Source organism: Rhincodon typus, chromosome 42, assembly GCF_021869965.1.
Source record: "Rhincodon typus isolate 14 chromosome 42, sRhiTyp1.1, whole genome shotgun sequence".
Taxonomy (NCBI): Eukaryota; Metazoa; Chordata; class Chondrichthyes; order Orectolobiformes; family Rhincodontidae; genus Rhincodon; species Rhincodon typus.
The window spans coordinates 3,760,322-3,773,023 of NC_063373.1; positions in this window are offsets into that span (position 1 = coordinate 3,760,322).

The following is a 12,702-nucleotide window of genomic DNA, read 5'->3' on the forward strand; positions in this document are numbered from 1 at the left end:
TCTGCTCCCAGGATGAGGCATTCCACTCCCATACATCTCAGTTGTCCTCATTTTTCAAGGACCGCAATTTCCCCCCCTTCAGTGGTCGAGGACGCCCTCAACCGCACCTCCCACATCTCCCACAACTCATCCCTCACACCCCGTCCACGCAATAAGAACCAAAAAAGAATCCCCTTTGTCCTCACATACCACCCCACCAACCTCCGGATCCAACGCATCATCCTCCGACACTTCCGCCATCTGCAATCCGACCCCACCACCAAAGACATTTTTCCCTCTCCACCCTTATCTGCTTTCCGGAGGGACCACTCTCTCCGTGACTCCCTTGTCCGCTCCACACTCCCCTCCAGCCCCACCACACCCGGCACTTTTCCCTGCAACCGCAGGAAGTGCTACACCCGACCCTATACCTCCTCCCTCACCCCCATCCCAGGCCCCAGTAAGACTTTCCACATCAAGCAGATGTTCACCTGCACATCTGCCAATGTGGTATACTGCATCCACTGTACCCGTTGTGGCCTCCTCTACATCGGGGAAACTAAGCAGAGGCTCGGGGATCGCTTTGCAGAACACCTCCGCTCAGTTCACAATAAACAACTGCACCTCCCAGTCACGAACCATTTCAACTCCCCCTCCCATTCCTCAGACGACATGTCCATCCTGGGCCTGCTGCAGTGCCACAACGATGCCACCCGAAGGTTGCAGGAACAGCAACTCATATTCCGCTTGGGAACCCTGCAGCCCAATGGTATCAATGTGTATTTCACAAGCTTCAAAATCTCCCCTCCCCCTACCGCATCCCAAAACCAGTCCAGCTCGTCCCCGCCTCCCTAACCTGTTCATTCTCCCACCTATCCCCTCCTCCCACCTCAAGCCGCAGCCCCATCTCCTACCTCCTAACCTCATCCCGCCCCCTTGACCTGTCCGTCCTCCCTGGACTGACCTATCCCCTCCCTAACTCCCCACCTACACTCATCTTTACTGGCTCCATCCCCGCCTCTTCGACCTGTTTGTTTCCTCTCCACCTATCCTCTCCTCTATCCATCTTCTATCCGCCTCCCACTCTCTCCCTATTTATTTCAGAACCCCCTTCCCCTCCCCCATTTCTGATGAAGGGTCCAGGCCCGAAACGTCAGCCTTTCTGCTGCTATGATGCTGCTTGGCCTGTTGTGTTCATCGAGCTCTGCACCCTGTTGTCTCGGATTCTCCAGCATCTGCAGTTCCTACTATCTCTCTCAATCAATCAATCAATCTGTGTTCCACAAAATGGGACAACCTGTGGGTTCCTCCTGGCACGTGTATACTGGTAATGGCCATCAGCTTTGGAGCAGGTGCAGTAGTTCAGCACCAGGAGAGACGATGAATTAGGAAAGGTTTATTGTCACGTGTACTCAAGTACAGAGATACAGCAGTATAGTGAAAGTTTTACAATATCACCCACAAGGCGCCATCTTAGGTACAAAGTACCTAGATATAAATTTTAGATACAAAATAGATTTTAAAAAGTTACATTACCTTACAGTCATTCATAGTATGTGTTAGAAAAATAAGGACTAAACTTAAATAGATAAACTTTACAGTCTAAATAAAAACCGAAAGAACAGCAGATGCTGTTAATCAGAAACAAAGGCAATAGGTCTGGCTGTATCAGCGAAGAGAAATCAGAAACAATACAGACTTTCTCTGAAGAACGTGCAGTAGATCAATGCAGGAGACTTCCACATGTGGTCTGACCTAGGCTCACAAGCCGCTGATCGCCTGCACCAGTCCCCAGTCCAAAAACAGATCGGGACTGTGTATCTTGGAGAGTAACTTGGTGATGATGGTTTTCCCATAGATCCCACAGGATCTGATCATTTGAAATGGTGGAGCTTGAGGATTTGAGAGATCCTGCCAAATTTCTGGACACATTGTAGAGATGTAAAGTCCCTCTCCTTTGCTCCACGCCTCTCCTCACCATGTCCCTCCCTTTTCTCCCTAATTCTGCTCCGTATGGGGTCCAACAGTCCTGTGTAGACTTAAACCAAGTAGTAGGTCCTTTCCCTGATTGACATTAGTTCAGTCCTGGCTGAGCTTCGATGTCAATTCAGCAGTTTTCATTGATATTTTTCCCAAGTACCAGTCCAGCAAATTGCCAGATAACTCAGTACAATTTCATAGCGTGCCTTTATGCTTTTTTTTTTGCGGCTTTTCTCTCATTCCTTTCTTCCGCTTTAAGTCAAGTTCACAGGGTATGTGAAGTGGAGGATTTGAAGTCATGAAACTGAATCCAAATATCACAACATGATTTCGCGGCGTCACTCAATTTATCACAACCTGAGGATTAACAGATTTTAACCATGGAAGGAGAAAGCGCCTTTCACAGTTGGCAGAACAGATACACATGTTCTGTGTGCAGAAAAGGCTTCAGCCAATCAACTGAGCTCAATAACCACAAATGCAGTCACAGTGGGGAGAAACTGTGGAAATGCGGGACTGTGAGAAAGAATTCAGTCGCCACTCTTCACTGAAAATTCACCAACGTGTTCACACTGAAGAGAGACTGTTCAACCTGCTCGCTGTGTGGAAAGGGATACACTTAGTCATCCACCCTGCTGACACACCAGCGATTTCTTTTACTTGCCCAAACTGCAGGAAGTGCTTTAAGAGTTCCAGCCATCTGCAGTCCCATCAACATGTTCACACCGAGGTGAGACCTTTTAAATGATCAGACTGCGGGAAGTGCTTTAAAAGATCAGGTGTTCTGATGTCCCATCGGCGAGTTCACACTGAGGAAACGGTTCAGATGCTGTGACTGTGTGGCTGGTTTTAAAGACCTCAACTGCAGTAAGTGCTTTAAAAATTCCAGCCAACTGCAATCCATTCAAAGTGTTCACACTGAAGAGAGACATTTTAAATGTCCTTACTAAAGGAAGTCTTTTAAATGTTGCGGGGAACTGATTGGTCATCAACATATTCACACTGGTGAGAAATTGTTCAGGTGGTGTCACTGTGGGACTGCGTTTAAAACATATTCTAAACTTACAATACACAAGCATCTCCACACCAGGGAGCGGCCATTCACCTGCTCTGAATGTGGGCAGGGATTCCATTGACCTATCCCACTCAAGTTCCACCAGCGTGTTCATTCTGATGAAAAAAGAAATTAAATTCTTCGATTGTGTTTTAAACGTTCTGGGCACCTTAAATGCCATCAACGTGTTCACTCAGATGACCGGTATTTTAAATGCCAAGACTGTGGGAAGTGCTTTAAATGTTCTGGCCACCAGAAGCATCATCAACATGTTCACTCTGATGACAGACCAATTAAATGTCCAGACTGTGGGAAGTGCTTTAAAAGCTCTAGGGAACTGGTATCCCACCAATATATTCATACCGACGAGAGACCATTCAGGTGCTCTCACTGTGGGACTGGATTCAGACGATTATCTCATCTTACTATACACCAGCGAGTTCACACTGAGAAGAGACCATATGCCTGCTCCACCCGTGAGAAGAAATTTGCTCATTCATCCCATCTTGTGAGATAGCAGCGATGCAACAAGCAGCTCTAGTGATGGGATTTTGCTGTTAATCACATTGGAACTGATCCATGTTCATCGGGGTCTGTTTCTATTAATGTCAATAAACTCCAGACCAGTTAAATGTGCTAGTATTGAGTGTCAAATATATCAGATGTGTATCAATTACAGTGTTTTGAGTTATTTTAATAATGAACAGAAGTTTGTTATTTTTGATGGGCTCTCCCTCTCTCCTGCCTTCTCCACCCTTACCTCCAACAACAGATTTAAGGAACGCATGAGTTTCTTTGTCATTAAGACTAAGACAATCGATCAGCTTGCTCTGTTACCTCCCTTCCTTCCAATTGGTCTCTGGGACAAACTGCCTTAAACTTTCTTCCGTATCTGAACCCTGAACATACACTTCTCTCCACTTTTCCTCTCATTTCCTGGCATAGCTTGTCAAAGTTCATGTTGTCAAGACTCACTTTGACCAACACTCTCACTTCCCGCCCATTGGCCCTATTCCCATTAAATATCTGACCACTGAACTTCTCTCTATTTGTTGCATTGGTAACAGTTCTCCTACAGGTACTATCTTTTTTGCTATAAAATCTGCCATATTCGCATGCCGACCCCACCATCCCTGCAAGTTAGTGTCTCCATTTGTACCTGTCTTTCCCGTCCAAAGCCCTGTAATGCATTGTTCCCACCTAAATCCACGCCATCTCTCCCAGAAGGCAATGCTTAAATCTCCCGATCAGATATCTGTCCTTCCACGCTTATGAAAATCTGTGTCTGTAGTCAAATTCACCATTCGGTGGAGCAAGATGCACTTGTGTAGTAAATTGGCATATTGCTTCAGGTTTAATGTATAAGTAACGACAATAAAAAGGAATCGAGTTAGTTGGAATGAGAAAGGGTCACTGGACCGGAAAAGTTAACTCTGAACTTTCTTCACAGATGCTGCGAGACCTGCTGAGCTTTTTCAACAAGGTTCGTAGTCGGAATGATTATTCATTCCTGACAATATCCATAAGGAGAGCATCTAATCGGGATTAGATGCCACAGCAGCATTCTGCCAATAGTATGGCTTCCACCATGTATGAAAACGCTGCCATTCATGAGATGTTGGAACAGAGTAGGCCATTTGGCCCATTGAATCTGATCAACCATTCAAGGAGATCATTGAAGATCTGATCATCCTCAACTCCACGCTCCTACTATTTGCTCATAACCCTTGATTTCTTATTAAAAACAAAAATCCGTCCATCTCAACCTGGTGAGAATAGGCCCTTTATGGAATAAAATGGGAAAACAATAATGGTAAACCTGGAAATGGCAAAATAATTGAACAAACATTTTACATCAGTCTTCACAATTGACGCCATTCATTACATTCAAAAATTACTGAATAATCAAACAGCAAAAGGAGATCAGGAAATGTATGCAATAATTATCACTAGAGATAAAGTGTTAGGAAAACTCATGGAGCTGAAGACAAAGTAGTCCCTGGAACTAATGGGCTGCTCCCTAGAGCATTAGAGGAACCAGCTACAGAGATCCTGGATGCACTGGTAGTCATCTTTCAAGAATCTTTAGATTTCGGAAAAGTCTCAGAGGATTAGAAAACTGCCAATATATTGCTTTGATTTGAAAAGGGATTGAGACAAAAATAGGTAACTGTAGACCAGCTAACTTAACATTTGCTAATGGAAAAATCTTGGAGGCTAGTAGAAAGGATGTAAAGCAGAGCATTTATAAATACATTATCAGCTAGTATTCTATGACTTTATGATTTGCAGCAAATTATTTATGAAACTGTGGAATATGGTTGGACGGAGAATGCTAACCTGAGACACACCTGTCGTGATGTCCTGGGATCGAGATAATTTACATCTGACAACAACATCCTTTTTGCTGGGTATGACTCCAACTAATGCAAAGGTTTCCTAAGCTTCCCATTGATCACAGTTTTGTCTTGCCTGGGCTTCTGTTAACTGTTACCATTCAAAATCAACTAAACTGTAAATATTTGCTGACATTTTAAGTTAACATTTTTCAATTCATCTGATGCTTCACCTCGCTGCACATTAATAGACTGCTTCATTCTCCACACTTGGTTTACTTAAGTTGAGGTTGTGATATGTTTAAGACTTGTCAGCAACTGCCAGATATCATCCCGAAACTTTGTGAACATTCAGTTCATTCACTTTGTCAATAAACCAATATGAAGCCAATGCCGATTTCAGCTGATGTCATTGCATGGTGTAAATATCTGGCATTGTATATTCACAGTCTAATTGCGTGGAACACTCTGCTGTCAATATTTTGTGACTGAAGATGGAATTATGGGAATTGTCTGCCTTTGAAGATATAGGGACAAAAAAAGGAGATGAAGAGAATCGATGTAAATTTGTGTCTTTCATTGTGAATACCCAGTAAACTTCCATGGACGGAAATGTTAAGTATACCAATATTTCTGATCACCAATTACATTGAATCTTGGTACAAAGTCGTTCATAAACTGGCTGGATTAATTGAATAAATCTTTATGGACCAAACAAATGCCACTATGACCACAAACCTGTCTGAGTGAATTCCTGGCAATAAACGGCAATGAGCCCGAAATTGAGGAGGAGTGAGAGAAACAAGGACATTGTGATCTCACCCACTGCAGGGGTTTAGGGCTATTATGACTTCACTCGCTGTAGGGTTCAGGCACATTATGACCTCACTGACTGCAGGGGCTAGGGCCACTGTGACTTAACTCGCTGCAAGGGGTCACTCCATTGTGACCTCACTGCAGGGTGTCAGGCTCATTGTGACCCCACTCATTTTAGGTAGTCAGGACAATTGTGATTTCACTGCAGGGGTCGGCCCTACATTAAATCACAATGATCCAGCTCTCAGTTTACGTCAATCTGGACACTGTCTGATTCGTCATTGTGTCCTCCCATCCTTCTGTTTGTAACCACTTGGTCCTACCTCCATCTTGTTATATCCGGTTGTCTTGATTTATGTTACACAGGCTTTCCAGTTATCTATTACATTGTAGTTTATATTGCACGGGATGGTGTCTTAGCGGGTACAGTTCTAGACTTGTCACAGGTTAAATATACTCATCTCTGTATCTTTTAATATCAAAATACACGCAATTTTGTCCATATCAGAGGCAGTTATTTAACTGAGGCTCCATGGTTCAATGGTTGAAGGACCGGCCTTGAAAACCAGGGACTGTGAGTTGGAACGTTTCATATTCCTGCTCCCTGCAACAACAAAGAAAGAGTGCTTAGTATTTCTGATAAATATTTTAACAGGGTTCAATTTCCTCCATAGTTCATTGTTGGTCTGTTTGTGTTTGGAATCCCACATTCCTGTTTCTCCTTCCAGGAACTAAAGGAAGAGCATTCAGATGGAGAATAAGCAGCTGATGTAAGCAATGTTCCAATTTGACAGGAAGAACGAGGTAAGGCAGTATAAACTGCAGAGTGATGGGGAACCAATGGGGCAGTGACACAGACAAGAGAGAGGCTGAATGCTTCCTTTCTTTACAGTAGCCAGGCTGAGGCTTTGTACGAAGGACATTGTATTATGTATGGAGCCTACAAGCATTACCAAGTAGTGAAGGTAATTTGTCGCCCAGAGCAGATTCAATTCAAGTTCTGAAGAAGGGTCACTGAACCAAAAAAGTGGACTCTGGGCTGAAGGGCTTCTCTTTGTGCTGTAAAAACAAAATGATTTGACTTTTTATTTTGGAGAAACTTACCTCTGGTTAACATACTGTCGACTGAAAAATCAAAAGTCAAAAACAATGTCATTGAGAAAAGATGCAACCATTGGTGGCATGTTCCCTGAAGTTCTAGTGCTTAGGATTTGGCACTTTCACTGCCGTGAGCAGGATTCAATTCTTAGTCAGGGAAGGGGAATATATTATTCTTCTAGAAGTTCTAAAATGACCAGGAATTGTCTACGTTAGTGCAGAATCACTATGGATTTCACATTAGAACTGAAAGCATTGCATGGATCTGTGAACAAAGAGGAGGAAGCACCTGTATCCTCCACCTGAGACTGCTCGGCCACATTACTGCAAAAAAAACCCATGCCTTATTTGAATGTACAAGACATTTAGGGGCAAACTAAAAGAGAAAAAAAAAAGTCACTGTGGATGCTTAATATCTGGAACAAAAACAGAAGTTGCTGGATAAAATCAACAGTCTGGCCACATCTATGGGAAGAAAACCGAGTTAACTTTTTGAGTCTGGTGACTCAATCAGGATTCTTAGGAGATTTAACATCATAGGTGCAGAAAGGTTATGTCCCCTTGTGGGAGAGTCCAGGACCAGAAGGTGTAATTTCAGAACAAGTAGCTGCCATTTCAGAAATGATGTCAAATCCCTTCTCTCAGACGGTAATGAATCTATGGAATTATTTACTCAGACAACTGCCAAGGCTGAGTCATTGATTATGTTCAAGAGCGAACACAGCTTTCAGTCCAAGATTCAATGTTCATCACAGCCATACGAAGTGGTAGAGTGTGAGGTCTGAATCAAAGTATATCCACTCCTACAATGCAGATGTTGTCAGTCTTGCTTTGTGCTTTTGGCATAAATGACTAATTTGACGCAAGAGCTGCACTTGAAAAGAAATCTTATTGACTTGATCAAACGAAATGCTTTCTGAGTGCTCGGTGTGAAGGAACAGCTAAAGTCTGTTGTATTCACTACATGAATGGCAGCTGCAGCTAATGTGGACTGAAGAATTGAGGTTTAAAGACAGACAGCAGAAACACTGCAGCTGCAATTTTGGGATGAATATAGGTGGTTAGAAAATGCATGTCGATTCACTGTGAAATTTCTCTCGGGAACTTGATGCTTCATGATGCCGTCCCTTCAAAACATTCACACCTTAATTTCATCCTAGAATTATTTAACAGTTGACTAATTGTAATCAATATCAATGTAGATCATCAACAGGGCTACTTTTACCCAGGAACCCGAAGACTGCTTACCCTGGCACTGCTGGCATTTTAAGGTAGACTCTTATGCGTCTGCACAGTGCCTCAAATGTTTGTCAAACCTACAAAAACTCAAAGACTCAAGTATCAAGGTGAAACTGTGGCAAATTTATAAGAAAAATGTGTTCCCAATCTGAACTGGAAGCTTATTGACAGAGCATAACTCACACGAGTTGAAGGTGAATCCAGAGGAGACAAAGGAAAGGGAAAGTTCTACAAAAGTACCTAAATTGTATCAGAAATATTAACAAGTTTCAACACATTATGTGTTTAACACAAAGCCGATTTAGCTGACTTTTATTCAGGATTGGAAGACCAAAACTTATGTTTGCATTTGTTAACATCAGGAGTAAAGGGAACCAATCAACAGGGTTCAGTCCTGGAAGTAACCAACAGTAAACTCCAACTCCTGAAATCACTTGTGAACTCGCTGGTGTCTCATCAAGTTACAATTCTGAGTGAATTTCTTCCCACTCTTAGCGCAGGCGAACGGCCTCTCCCCAGTGTGAACTCGCTGGCGTGCCACAAGGCAACAGGACAGAATGAATTCCTTCCCACACATGGAGCACTTGAGCAGCCTCCCCCCAGTGTGAATTTACCAGTGTTCAGTGATGTCCAATGATCATCTGAATCCGGTCCCACAGTGAGAACACATGAACCATCTCTCCTCAGTTTGAACATGTTGATGGGAAGTAATGTTTCTCGTCAGTGTGAATACGTTGTTGGGACATCAGTTCACCAGAACTTCTAAAGCAATTTCCATAATCTGGTCATTTAAAAGCTTTGTCACCAGAGTGAACTTTTTGATGGTTTATCAGTGCCGTGGGACTTTTATAGCACTTCCCGGATTTTGGGCACTTAAAAGGTCTCTCCTTGGTAAGAATATGTTGATGGCGTGTCAGATCCCCAGAACTTTTATAGCACTTCCCACAGTCTGGGCATTGAAAAGGTCTCTCATCACTGTGAACACGTAGATGGGATATTAAATTGCTGGCACTTTTAGAGTACATGCTCCAAACTGGGCATTTAAAAGATCGCTTCCCAGTTCTGATAAAGGGTCCAGACATGAAACGTCAACTTTCCTCTCCTCCGATGCTGTCTGACCTGCTGTGGTTCTTCAGCTCCACATTTTTAGACACCACTGTTAACCTTCCTGCAGTCTGAAAGACATCTAGTAACTAGTTATCTCTTTCTCCTGTCTCACAGTCAGTCTCATATTCAAATTGCTACTGTTCCTGTTATTCTACGAACCTCTCACCTCCCTCTCAAGACTATCGCATAGCATTTGCTCAAATGCATTTTGGAAGTCCATGTAAAGTACATCAACAACATTAACTGTAACTGTAACAAAGCTCTTTGCTATGGCATCAAAAAATGTAAGCAAAGTAGCAAAATATATTTTATCCATAACAAATCCATGATTTTCTTGTTGAACAAGGGTGTAACATGTAAAATTCTACAGGTCTTTCTCACCATCCCTGGGTCTTAGGGGAATTGAATTGCTTCCCGAACCTCGACACTCACTTCCCTCATTAATCCATGGATATGTGTCATTTGGTCCTGATGTCTTATCAATATTGGCAGACAACCTATCTGATGCCTCCTTCTCCTCAATTTTAAAGACGTTTCTTTTCACCATGGCCAGGGTAATGTCAACTTCCTTGGTAAACCATCGAGATTTTATACCTCAGTCATCTCTCTACCCCCAGCTGTAAATCTACTTTTCAATTCCTAATTGGCTTCACTTGTCATTTATTATATTTACAATTTATATATGCTGACAAACCTGAAATGATAAGCCTTCTATTTTTCCTTCTTTTTTCTGCTCATTCTGTCTCTTTGCCTCTCTTATTTGTTCATTCAGTTCCCCCTGAACCTTCCAAATTCCACCTAGTTCTAGTTGCATTGGCAACCTCGTATCTGTCACAAACACGCTTTCCTCCTTCATCTTAATTTATTTATTTTGCCATCTTGGGTGCTCTGGATTTGTTTTCTCTAAAGTTCTCCTTTGTAGGTGTTGTAATTTATGCCTGCAGCTGACACTTGGTAGTCCCAGGAACTTCTTTGCGTAGAAGTGCTGGCACTAACCCTCCTTCTAAATTATTCTACTTGCTAATATTCAGTCATGAATGAATAAATCTTTGGCAAGAGGAGTTACTTAAATGCCAAGGTAATTTCTTTTATAACAGTAAGATAACAGGTTAAACATTCATACTTAAGAAGAGGCATTGTTATTTCTTGAGACAGAGCTACATGGCTTTGTAACAGAGAATGAACAACTGAACAAGAAATGAGAGCCTAACTGGAACTGCCCAGAGACACTTATCTATATTTCAGAGCACGGGTCAATACGACAGGTTCTTAGTTAACCCTCGAAGGTCTTTTGCAACGGCAAGAAAACATGTACCATGACTGTGTCAGCAGTATTTCCTCTTCAAAGGCAGATCATTGTTCAGTTTTGAGTCCAGTTTATCTGGGTTAGATCCATTCACAGCCTATTGAAATCGGCTTTTTACCAATTAATCACTCCTATTCGCAGCTGAAATCTTTGCCCATAGTTAGAAGTGTCAAATCTTTTCCTAACAAATTCAATGCTTGATGGTAATCAGATCCTGATGAATTAAGTGATTGTATCAGATCTTGATTTTACATTTGATTTGAGTTCCCCAGCTGTTGATCCTCTGCTTCTAATATACTGTAAGATAAATTTTAGAAAAAAATCAGGCTGAGTTCAGGATGAAAGTCCAGATGAGATAAACATTTTTCTTGAACAAAAACAAATACTGTAAGTGCCAGAAAACTGAAATGAAAACAATAAATGCTGCAGAAACATCGCAGGTCCAGCAGCATCTGTCAACCTTTCATCAGAATTAACTTTTCCAGTCCAGTTATTTCTCTTTGTCATTCAAGACGTTGAAGTCGTTTTTCCGTCCTTGATACGACCAGGCCTGAGGTTTCGTGCACTTTCTGTCCGTCTATAATTTTGCTTGGTGTGAGGTTGCTAAGTGTAAATGCTCGCCTCCACACCGCCTGTAAAATGGATTTGTAAACTCCATCCCTGTCAGTCCAAGAGAGGCATTCGCAACATTCTCTCTCCTGGCCCAACATGAACGTGCATGCGTCCTGATGGCCCTTTCTCCCTACAAAGATGGTGGCCGTTACCTGCGGCCTTTCGCCGAGAGACTCTTCCGGCTTGTTCACGGTCAATCCGGGACAGGGAATGCCTTATTTGGGGTTTTATGTCTCCACTGTTTGTTTATGAAGCCTCCCCGCCCAGCCGTTGCTCCACACACCGAGGCCACTGCGCTTGAGCAAATCTCTTTAACAAGCGGACGAGGCACATACTGTGAGATAGTAGGAACTGCCGATGCTGGAGAATCTGAGATAACAAGTTGTAGAGCTGGATGAACACAGCAGGCTAGGCAAAATCAGAGGAGCAGAAAAGTTGACGTTTCTGGCCTGGACCCTTCTTCAGAAATGGGGGAGGGGAAGGGGGCTCTGAAATAAATAGAGAGACGAGGGGGCGCTGATAGAAGTTGGATAGAGGAGCAGATAAGTGGAGAGAAGACGGAAAGATCAACGACAGCACCTCCCAGTCGCTAATCACTCAATTCCCCCTCCCACTCCTTGGACAACATGACCATCCTGGGCCTCCGCCAGTGCCACAACGATGCCACCCGAAGGCTGGAGGAACAGCACCTCATATTCCGCTTGGGAACCCTGCAGCCCAATGGTCTCAATGTGGACTTCACAAGCTTCAAAATCTCCCCACCCCCGACCTCATCCCAAGACCAGCCCATCTCGTCCCAGCCTCCTTGATCTGTCCGTCTTTTCTCCCCCGCTATCCATTCCTCCAACCTCAATGACCAACCCCCACCCCCACTTCCTCCTACTAGCCTCATCCCCGCCTCCTTGAACTGCCCGTCTTTCCTCCCACGTACCCGCCCCTCCCTCCTCACTGACCAACCCCCATCCCAACTCCCATCCCAACTCCCTACCTACACTCACCTTTACTGGCTCCATCCCCGCCTCCTTGACCTGTCCGTCTTCTCTCCACCTATCTGCTCCTCTATCCACCTTCTATCATCACCTCCCCGTCTCTCTATTTATTTCAGAGCCACCTTCTCCTCCCCCATTTCTGAAGAAATGTCCAGACCCGAAACGTCAGCTTTCCTGCTCCTCCGA